Raw genomic sequence first — 11993 nt, 5'->3', positions numbered from 1 at the left:
TCACACCCAAAGATCTGGGATGTGATCGGCTTCACTATCATCACTTTCTTCTGTGTTTCACACCCAGGAGGGAATGTCTGTAATAGTTAGGGTAGTTATGTGTTTTGGCATTTGAAACGCGAAGAAATTTTATGTGCAAACAAATTCTTTTCATGCATTTACTGATTTTTTTCCAGCTAAATGACCCTGAAATTGAAAAGCAATTCAAATGAACTCAGAAAAGGTTGAAAGTTGGCATGGTATCATAATTTCATACAAATAGCATGTGCAGGAAAGTAGAGAGGTCTACGGCAAAAACTGGATGCACTTCGTGTACAAAATGGACAATCTCTTTCGAAGTATCAGGGTTTCTGACGAAAACTGAACTGTTACAAAGGCATTTCATTTTTTAAATAACCTAAGCATTACTAAATTGAATATAATGATAAAACACACTAATATTAAACATAAGAAAAAAGAATCACTGAAAAAACTTTTTTCAAAGTTAAGTTATTCACAAACTAGTGATTCACACAAATTTCAAATAATTCAAAATGTAAACAATTCAAATTTGAAATCTAACGGCACTAACAAAAAGTTTGTAATTTTTTGTACCTAAAGCAAAAATATTCACAAAGAAACTCTAAATACAGCAAAAAACAACTCAAAAATAAATAAAACAAAAAAAAAATAAAGCAAAAAAAATTAAGAAAAAAAGCCCGCCTACTGGGCCAAAGCGGCCTGCATACGAATAGCGACACAACCTCTCATTGGGCCAGGATGCAGCCCGCGAAGGCCTAGTAGGCCCACTAGGAGAGGAGGACAGGTAGGCCCAGTAGGCCTGATTAGGAGAGGAGCTCGAGAGAGCTACCGCACTGGGCTTATAAACCAGTGCGGTAGCCCCTCGACTAGCGAGGTGGGACTAAACTTCCCACCGCACCTGCGCCAGCGCACCCCCTTTAGTACCGGGTCGTGGCACAAACCGGTACTAAAGGGGGGCCTTTAGTACCAGTTTGTGCCACCACCCGGTACTAAAGGGGGTCACTTCCCGCCGCTTGGCCTGGCCAAAACAGACCTTTAGTACCGGTTGGTGGCTCCAACCGGTACTAAAGGTGGCTTTTATATATACAACTGCTACGAAAATTTCAATTTCCCTCTGTCGCGACATTTATGGTAAGTGCCTAAACGAACTGCAGTACAGTTCGGCGAGGAAGCATATTAAAAGACTTTATATCTGTAGGTATGCTGACGGGCCGTCCTAAAGAGGAGATGCCCGGGTCCACAGGCGATTTGCTGCAAGATCTCTCTCAACTACACGGACGAGCTCGGCAGGTGATGCAGGGTATTGCTCAGGCCTTGTGGCCATCCGCTTCCCTGCCAGGAGACATAGGGGCGCTCGTGGACATGCTCCAAGGAGCACGGCGACGCTTCCTGTTATGGAAGGTATCAGCCTGCCGACAAGGTGCCAGGGAAGCCTGGGCCATGGTGAAGACGCGATACACCAAGATTGACCCAAACGATATGGCTGAAGTCGGACTGGCGGGGCCAGATGGGCAAGAGATTCCCGTGAGTCTGGTGTATGACCAGGTAGCGTTAGCCGCAAAATATTCCCAACAGGATTGCAAGCTAGATAGCCTGTTGGATGGTATAGAGGAAGAATATAGCCAGTCCAAGTGACTATGTAATTCAATGGACATATGTAGTCCCTAGCCGGATTAAAAATCTTTTGTCATGGCGGACCTTTTTGCTTCAGCCCCGGATCCGATAGTCCGGGGTGTATCCGAATACCCGCTCAGTTATGCAAAACCGGGGTATGCGTGGAAACCAGGCGTAGGGGTCATAAGTGCTTGAACAGACAAGTACCCAACTAGTTATGTTATATTACATGGGTAGTAAGAAACATCTTCCAGGGAGAATAGTTCTGTTAGGGGTTCCTTTCCCTGGGTACGCATGCATCGATGTGCATGTATGAACCGCGAACAGAAACGCAGGATACAAAACATCTAGTGATTCATGTGGTAATAAACGAAAGAAACATCTTTTGTTCACCAACCGAATATTCCCTTAAGGACGCTAGCTTTCGGCTTCACCCAGTCCGAGGTACACATCCGGCTGAACCGACAGTAACAATCGCAGAGGTGCTCCCCTTACGCCCTAGCCGAATTAATGGGAACGTAGGGCATAAACAAAAGAGCCAGGCAACCCAGCATGGCCACATCTTAAGTCATATCGATGCATATAATGGTGAAGAAAAGGCACATACGGAAAAAGGACACATATGTGGTAGGCAGGAAGCCATAAAATAATTATATTTAGCTTCCGTATAGGAAGCCCCCAGGTATGGTGAGCACACATAGTGCGGCCGGAGTTATCCGAGCATCCGCACTTTATTTAATACTTTGTGTGAAGAAGGTAAAAAAGGCGAGAAAGAAAAAAGGGGGAACATAATTAAAAGAGCGGGGGTAAGGAGACGAACACTGAGTTCGGCACTAGGCGTAGAATCTCCGGAGTCTGGCCGCGTTCCATGGGTTCGGCTCGAGTCTGTTATCGGATGCATTGCGCAGGCGGTGCGCTCCTCCAGTGAGAACTTTATCAATGATGAAGGGACCCTCCCACTTAGGTTTGCGCTTGTCCTTCTTATTCTCCGGTAGGCGTAGGACGAGTTCGCCAACGTTATAAGTTTTGGCCCGCACTTCTCTGCTTTGATACCTTCGAGCCTACTTCTAATAGAATGCGGAACGGGCTTTTGCGATGTTGCGCTCCTCCTCCAGGGCATCTAAGTTGTCCTGCCAGTCTAGCTCGGCTTCCTTCTCTTTGTACATGCACACGCAAGGTGAGTCATGGATTATGTCGTAGGGTAGTACTGCTTCTGCACCGTACACCATAAAAAATGGTGTATATCCGGTGGCACGATTCGGCGTGGTCCGCAGCCCCCAGAGTATGGAGTCGAGCTCCTCGACCCAGTGCGTGTCTAATTCTGTCAAGGATCGCACTAGTCTGGGTTTGATGCCGCTCATGATGAGACCATTTGCATGTTCGACCTGGCTGTTTGTTTGGGGATGATAGACGGAGGCGTAATCGATCTTAATGCCCATGTTGCCGCACCAAGTTTTCACTTCATCGGCTGTGAAGTTTGAGCCATTGTTAGTGATGATGCTGTGGGGGACGCCATAACGGTGTACAACCCCTCATATGAAGTCTATCACTGGTCCGGATTCAGCCGTTTTAACTGGTTTGGCTTCTATCCATTTGGTGAACTTGTCCACCATGACCAATAAGTATTTTTTCTTATGGATTCCCCCTTTAAGAGGTCCGACCATATCCAGCCCCCAGACCACGAAGGGCCAAGTTATGGGGATTGTTTGGAGAGCGGTAGGGGGCATATGGCTCTGATTGGCAAAGAGCTGGCAACTGACGCAATGTTGTACAAGGTCCTGTGCATCTGCCCAGGCTGTCGGCCAATAAAAACTTGTACGGAAGGCTTTGCTGACAAGTGCCTGAGCCGCAGCATGGTGCCCGCCGATTCCGGCATGGATTTCAGCCAAGAGCTGCAACCCTTCCTCTTCGGAGATGCATCTTTGGAGCACTCCGGTGGCACTTTCTTATAGAGTTCTCTCTCATGGACTTTGTAGGCCTTGGAACGCCGCACAATACAACGTGCTTCATTTTGGTCCTCGGGGAGCTCTTGCCTATTCAGGTAGGCCAAGAAGGGGTCGGTCCACGGGGCGATGACAACCATGATTTCATGGGCTGAAGGTGTTATTTCGATGGCGGAGCCCCGGATTACGTCAGATGGTTCGGAATCTGGGGTTGTATTCGGAGCCGGACTGGGGTTGCCGGACTCCCCTTGCCATACCACGGATGGCTTGAACAACCTTTCCAAGAATATATTAGGTGGGAGGGGGTCGCGTTTAGCGCCGATGCGGGCGAGGATATCTGTCGCTTGATTGTTTTCTCAGGCCACATGGTGGAATTCGAGCCCCTCAAACCGAGCTGACATTTTGAGGACGACATTATGGTAGGCCGCCATTTTCAGATCCTTGGCATCAAAATCTCCGTTTATTTGAGATATGGCGAGGTTCGAGTCCCCGCACACTTCTAGGCGTTGAATGCCCATAGAGACTGCCATCCGAAGACCATGCAATAGAGCCTCGTATTCGGCTGCGTTGTTTGAGTATGTGTAGAATATTTGGAGTACGTATTGGACCGTGTCTCCGGTGGGGGATGTCAGGACTACACCCGCTCCCAATCCGGCCTGCATTTTAGAGCCGTCGAAGTGCATGATCCAACTAGAGTATGTGTCGTACTCTTTAGGGAGTTCGGCTTCTGTCCATTCCGTGACAAAGTCAGCCAGTACTTGCGACTTAATGGCCCGCCGTTGTTTGTATGCTATGTCGAACGGAAGGAGCTCGATATCCCATTTAGCAATTCGTCCCGTGGCGTCAAAGTTGTTTATTATAACGTTGAGTGGTACTTCTGAGGCCACCGTGATCGAACACTCTTGAAAGTAGTGTCGTAGCTTCCGGGATGCCATGAACACCGCGTGTGCTATCTTTTGATAGTGTGTGTATCGGGATTTGCATGGAGTGAGGACAGTGGACACATAATATACCGGCTTTTGCAGCGGGAACTTGTATCCGCTGTGTAACACCCCAAAAATTTAACCAAGTTTTATTATATTAAAATTTTACCAGGAAATTAAAACTTTTATTTTCTGGACTCACTTTTGATTTTTGAAACATTTCCTTTCTTATTATCTTGGAATTTTTACCTCAAGTGAAATACTTACCAAAATTTATTGGACTTTCTTCCCTCTCAAAACTTTTTCCCCTTGGCAAGGATTGTATTTTGGTATCTTCATCAACACTGGTGTTTGGTTATTAAAAACCTTTCTTCTGTTTGTCCCCTTCTCAAATTAAATTTTTGGGATTTATTTTCTTTAAGAGAAAAACCCTAGGAGTTTTGGGACTTATCTTATATTGAAACCACCCATGATTTTACCATGCCTCATGTGGTAAAACCTCCCAAAAACCCTCCTTCCCCTTTGGGGCAATCCATATATTCCGTCCCAACAAACCCAACTCATTTTTGGATTTTATTTCATTTATTTCCTGCCCAAAATCTCTTCTGTCTATTGTTTTGAACCTGAGGGATTTACAAGGCAAGTACCAAGATGCATTTGAGTTTTGACCTCAAACCAACTCTCCTGGATAGTCCTTGGTACCCACAACCTAGAACCATCTTGATCCACTCCTCTCCTTTTCAAATATTTCAAATTACAGTCTCTGCAAGTTTGGACCAGATTTGTTAAATTTGGTGAAATTCATATATCCTCTTCTCCAAAAATTCCACCAAAATTCAGGCAACCCCCTATTGCATTGAGAAGCCACTCCACCAAAATTCAGCTCAAGGAGAAACTCCCACATACCAAAATCATTCTGTTGAACACTTGGCATGCACTGTTTCTGTTCATATTCAGTAAATTCACAGTTTCAGTGTCGTTTCCCCAACAGAACTTCAGTCACATGCCCATTGTGCATTTGGATCGATGCTCGCAGCCCCTCCCTCTTGTCCGGAGCTTCACACGCGCGCTCGGCGCCTTCCTGGTGGCAGAACCACCATAACGGCCGACAGGGGGCAAAACTGCGGCATAACGCCGTTCGGCGCCGCCCAAACCTTCTGAGAGCTCCGCGTGGCCACCTCCTTGCCAGCGCACGCATGTAGCACCGTCGACGTGGGCCGGCAAGCACAGAACATGCTCCCTGCCGCCGATGGGCCCGCGCCGCCCTGTTCCATCGAGCTTCCCCCAAAGTGCCTAACCCGAGCTCGCTTAGCACCTAAATGTAGTCAGTGGACCCCCACGATGGCGCTCAACCCCTAAACCACCCCGACCAATGCCCTGTGCCGCCGTAAACTTCGCCGGAGAACCCCGTTCTCGGCCACCTCCTCGGACCGCCTATATAAAGGGCTCCCGAGCTCGCCCTCGAGCACACACTCCCGCTGCACCTCACCAGCACCCTGCCAGGGCACCAGGGGGACCTCGAGGAGGTCTTCTCCCCTAGCTCCGACCGCCCCATTCCGCCTCGGCCTCCACCACGATTCAGTCCGATGAGGCCATCTCCGGTGCCCTAATCACATCAGCTACCCTATCATGCTACCGCAAGTCTAACCCCCCTCCTTAATTGCATCTCCGCAGCACTCTCCGACGAGACCCACGACCACCCGAACCGCCGTCCACCGGAGGAGGAGCCGCCGTCGACGCGTTGCTCACCGGTGACCACCACCACTACCAACCGACGCGGAATGACGCCCTGAACACGGAGGTACCCTCCAATCCTCCTGCCTCGCCGTGGATCGCCGCCGGCGACCACCGCGGCTCTCGGGCGCCGACGAGCCCCGTCTCGCTCGTTTGAAAATTCAAACCTGACGGGTGGGACCCTCCCGTCAGCCTCTCTGCTATTTTTTTGAATCGTTTTCTGAAAGCGTACTTTGGCAAATACGCTTTCTACTCTGAACCGTTTTCTGCGCTTTTTTGTTTAAGCCCCTGGGAGTTTTCTGTTTCATTACAGATGGGTCCTTGGACCAAAACTCTTATAACTTTTAAACAGAGAAGGATTTTTGATTGATTCTTTTTCTGTTCTCTTTAAAATTTTGTCTAGTTTATTTTAAGATTTATTTCGAAAATTTTCAGACAACCTTTTGGTACTGTTTTTGAAACTATATATTGATTCAAAAATATTTTTAATAGGATTTTGGAGAGAGGAGACAGGCTTTCAAAAGTTTTAGGATGCACCTCACCACCCCCACAACTTGAAGGCAAGCATTCTGAATCCCGGCATAATATTTTTGGTGTGTTCGTTGACACATTTATAACACCACCTCATTTCGAAGGACTTGTTATTTCACGTGATATGATCATATGCATGAGTGCATATTAGTGATTTCCATGCTGTTGGAAATGAACACACTTGTGATGATAATCATCCTCATGTGCCTTGTATGCATGCCGGAAGGAATCCGGGAAAACCTCTGCCTTGGGTAGGCATGAGTTTGTCGCCGGTATCCGTCGGGACGGTTATGTCCGGTATGGCATAGTGAGGTATAATGAACGGTGATTCTGTTGGTTGAAATATTTTTGTTATGCATGTCATAAAGGGATATTATAAACCTCCTGAGTCGACCGTAGATCGAGTCTTGTGCCAGTAACCCCCATACTTGCTTCGTACTACCACTCGTCTCTACAACAAGTAGAGTACGGTCCAGTAATTTGTCAACCCCTTTCTAGCACACACCGTACAGAGGAGCCGGGATGAGGGTACCACGGCCATGGATTAAAGCCTGTCATCCGGTCAGGGGGCATGGGTGTTTCGGTTGTAGCCGAGGGGGTAGCTTCCCCAGTTTCGCGCGCGGTATAAATTTTGTGATCCCATGCTAATCGAGGTTGTAGCCTCCCCAATTAGAGTTTTGCTTAACGAGTGTCATGGGTGATTCCAGACACCGGTGAGTTAAGCTGGTGTGTGCAAGTCAGGTGCGTTTTCATTTAAAAGACCGTAGACGGAATTAGTCCCGATGGACTAAAGGAATCCATTACTCGTGGGTAAAGAGTACACCCTCTGCAGAGATTAAACCTATTCGAATAGCCGTGTCCATGGTTAAGGACTACAGGCTGGGATGGGTCAAGTGTTGTTCTTAGTGTCGGTCTTCGGAGGTGAAACTGTTAAACCAGAACAGGAATTACTACTTGTGACTTGTGATAATTATGATTATTATTATTGTTGACTAACCCGTGATATTATTGTTATTATCGAGTATCTCTGGGATGGTTCTACCTCCGGGATATTCACTATGATTGTTTATTTTAAAGCCCTTTATGTGGTGTCGCTAAAACGCTCGACTGTGGCATTTCTTTTAAGGCCCTTTATGTGGTGTCGCTCAGACGCCCGACTGTGGCATTTCTTTTAAAGCCCTTTATGTGGTGTCGCTCAGACGCCCGACTATGGCATTTCTTTTAAAGCCCTTTATGTGGTGTCGCTCAGACGCCTGACTGTGGCATTTCTTTTAAAGCCCTTTATGTGGTGTCGCTCAGACGCCCGACTGTGGCATTTCTTTTAAAGCCCTTTATGTGGTGTCGCTCAGACGCCCGACTGTGCATTTCTTTTAAAGCCCTTTATGTGGTATCGCTCAGACGCCCGTCTGTGGCATTTCTTTTAAAGCCCTTTATGCGGTGTCGCTAAGACGCCCGACTGTGGCATTTCTTTTAAAGCCCTTTAGGTGGTGTCGCTCAGACGCCCGACTGTGGCATTTCTTTTAAAGCCCTTTATGTGGTGTCGCTAAGACGCCGGACTGTGGCATTGCTTGTTATTTATTTCATAAATTTTAATACTACTATGTTATTGCATATTCATAAATAACATGCTTGCACGCATCAGGTTTTATTTATCTTTTGTGACTGACATCATGAGCATAAACTATTTTCAGCACACCATTGTTATGTTATACCTGTGTTCATAATGTTTGGGAGTACATTCAAAGTACTCACTGGCTTGTCCCTGGCTATTGTCTTGGCCTGATTTCTTGCACGGAGAGGAGCGACGCGATGACAACCCCGGAACCTAAGCAACGGGGATAGTAGCCTCGTGAAGATAGGAGTTAACCTGGTCAGCTGTTCCTGTTGGGAAATGGAGTCCCAAAGACACTGATGATCGACAAACCACTTCCGCCCTCAACCACTAGAAACCATTTGTTGTACTCACAGGCCATAATGGTCTTGTACTACATATTTTGTATTTTGCTTGGAATTTTTGTATCAAGTTGGAGCCTCATCAGCTAACAGTAATCCTGGGGCTGATGAGCATGACGGTCTTTTTTCTGGAAATTTATACCCGGAAAACCCGTCATGACAGTCTGCTTCTCGTTCGACGACGAACACTGCGCTTACAACCTGATGTGTTGCGGCTATGTATAATAGCATAAATTTGCCAGTATTTGGCGCGGTTAGGACTAGATTGTTGGACAATAGGGTCTTTATTTCATCCAGTCCGGCCGTGGCCACATCCGTCCACTCGAAGTGTTCGGTGCGTCGAAGAAGGCGGTAAAGAGGTAGTGCCTTTTCTCCTAATCGGGAGATAAAGCGACTTATGGCAGCCACACATCCAGTTAGTTTCTGGATATGCTTGAGGTCTGTTGGGATAGCCAACTGCGACAGGGCTCGGATTTTCGCCGAATTTGCTTCGATTCCTCTATTGGAGATGATGAAGCCGAGCAACTTCCTGGAGGGTACGCCGAAAACACATTTTTCCGGGTTGAGCTTGATGTCGTATGTTCGGCGGTTGTCGAACGTAAGTCTCGAGTCATCTATTAAGGTTTCGACGTGTCTTGTTTTTATGACCACGTCGTCCATGTATGCCTCCACTGTTTTGCCGATTTGCTTCTCCAGGCATGTTTGAATCATATGTTGATAGGTTGCACCGGCATTTTTGAGACCGAAAGGCATAGTGTTGAAACAGAAGGGACCATATGGCGTTATGAAGGCCGTTGCGGCTTGGTCGGACTCCGCCATCTTTATTTGATGGTATTCGGAGTATGCGTCGAGGAAACATAGTGAGTTGTGTCCCGCGGTGGCGTCGATGATTTGGTCGATGCGAGGGAGGGGGAAGGGATCCTTGGGGCAAACCTTGTTCAGGTCTTTGAAATCGACACATAGGCGCCAGGATTTGTCCTTCTTTGGTACCATTACCAGATTTTCCATCCAATCCAGATGCTTTATATCTCTAATGAATCCAACCTCAAGTAGCTTGGCTAGCTCTTCTCCCATGGCTTGCCGTTTAGGCTCGGAGAAGCGCCTAAGAATTTGTTTGACTGGCTTGTATCCTTTCAGTATATTGAGGCTGTGTTCAGCCAGCCTGCGTGGGATGCCCGGCATGTCTGAAGGATGCCAGGAGAAAATGTCCCAATTCTTGCGTAGAAAGTCTCGAAGTGCGGCGTCCATTGTGGGGCTTAACTGTGTCCCGATGGAAGCTGTCTTTGTGTTGTCCGTTGGATGGACTTGGAATTTGACTATCTCATCCACGGGCTTGAATGAGGTGGACTTGGGTCGTTTGTCGAATATCATGTCGTCTCTGTCCACTATGGCACGCATCGTTTTAGTTCTTCGGCCGCTAGGGCTTCGGATAATGCTTCCAGGGCTAGTGCGGCGGTTTTATTTTCGGCGCGGCGTGCGATGTCTGGATCACTGTCTAGAGAGATGATTCCATTGGGTCCGGGCATTTTGAAATTCACGTACCCGTAATGTGGTATAGCTTGAAAGCTCGTGAATGCGTCCCGCCCTAAAAGGGCGTGGTATCCGCTTCCGAACGGGGCCACTTTGAACGTGATTTATTCGGACCTATAATTCTCCGGCGTGCCGAATACCACATCCAATGTGATTTCTCCCGCACACCATGCCTCCCGACTAGGGATAATTCCCCTGAAGGTTGCGCTGCTTTGCTCAATGCGGCTTTGATCAATTTCCATCTTGTTGAGGGTTTCTTCATAGATCAGGTTTAATCCGCTTCCGCCGTCCATGAGTACTTTAGTGAGCAGGAAGCCGTCCACGATTGGGCTAAGGACCAAAGCGGCTGGTGCCCAGACTATTTGGAATTGAGGTTCATCACTGGCACTGAAGGTTATAGTAGTGTCGCTCCATGGATTTATTTTTGCCACGTGGAAGACGTCAGCGAAACTTCGATGAGCTCGCTTGCGCCTATTATTTGAGGAGAAATTCTCGAAGACTGTCAGTACCACATTGTTGTTTTCGGCGGGATGTTGCTCTGTTTTATGGTTTACAAGAAGATCCTCGCCGCTTTTCGCTACCTGCCGGAGTATCCAACATGCTCTAAGGCTATGCGTTGGCGTAGTATCCGGTGTGCTGTGGATTTTACATGGCCCATTGAGCCATTCTTCCAATACGGTTCCACGCCCTGGAGTGGGCTTTGGTTTTTTGGGAATTGGATTGGGTAACTTACGAGAGTTTTCCCTTTTATTTCGGACGAAGGGTTTATTGAGAGCCGGATTATCCTAGAAGTCTATTTGGGTTTTCCATGCGCTTTCCATCGCATAGTACTTCTGTACTCTGGCTGCTAAGTCAGCAAAGTGTACTATGTCACGGCGAATTATAGCATTGAGGATCCCTTTGTTCGTGCAATTTTTGTAGAAAAGTGAGATTGCGTCCTCCAACGACAGTCCTTGACCCTGTTTATCACAAGGAGGAATCTGGCCCAGTAGCGATGTACTATCTCTTGGGGCTCTTGAATGATATGGGAAAGACAGCATAAGTCTAGGTGGGTGGGCGTAGTTAAGTCCGAATTCTAACCCGATTTGACATCCAGGGGCAGAGGAGCTTCCGGGCTTGGCAGCTCGGACTCCAGGATGTTGCCCAATTTTTCTGGCCATTTACCCGACTCTAAGTTCGGGGTCTGGGTCATGTCCTCCCGCGATCGGGTATCCTGCTCAGACAGCTCGGTAATCCGGACATAGTTCGACCTCAAAGTAGAGGGATAAACTATGTGTGGCTCTTCCACTACCGCTATCTCATGGGTGACCGGTGGGGATTTGATATCCCTTTGGTCGGGTTTAAACCCAATCCGGTCATAGTCTGTAGCTACTCCCAGAGTGGCAATACGATCCAAGAGCTCATTGAGGGAGGAGAACTCCCTTGGATCCATCTGTTCGGCGAGTTCTGAATTGACGTGGAGGCTGTTTTTGATGACCCGAGAGGTCATCATCGGTGCGGTAGCCGATCAGGCGGTCATGAGGAAGCCGCCTAGTCGGAGAGTTTGGCCTACCGCCAGGGCTCCCCTAGAGGTGATGTTGTCCTTGACAACGAGACGAGCCATCGAGCCTTGCAGTGACGACACAGAGGAACTCTCAATGAAAGCACCAATGTCGGTGTCAAAATCGGCGGATCTCGGGTAGGGGGTCCCGAACTGTGCGTCTAAGGCTAATGGTAATAGGAGGCAGGGGACACGATGTTTTAC

Source organism: Triticum aestivum, chromosome 1B, assembly GCF_018294505.1.
Source record: "Triticum aestivum cultivar Chinese Spring chromosome 1B, IWGSC CS RefSeq v2.1, whole genome shotgun sequence".
Taxonomy (NCBI): domain Eukaryota; kingdom Viridiplantae; phylum Streptophyta; class Magnoliopsida; order Poales; family Poaceae; genus Triticum; species Triticum aestivum.
Note: the sequence above shows the minus strand (reverse complement) of the source record.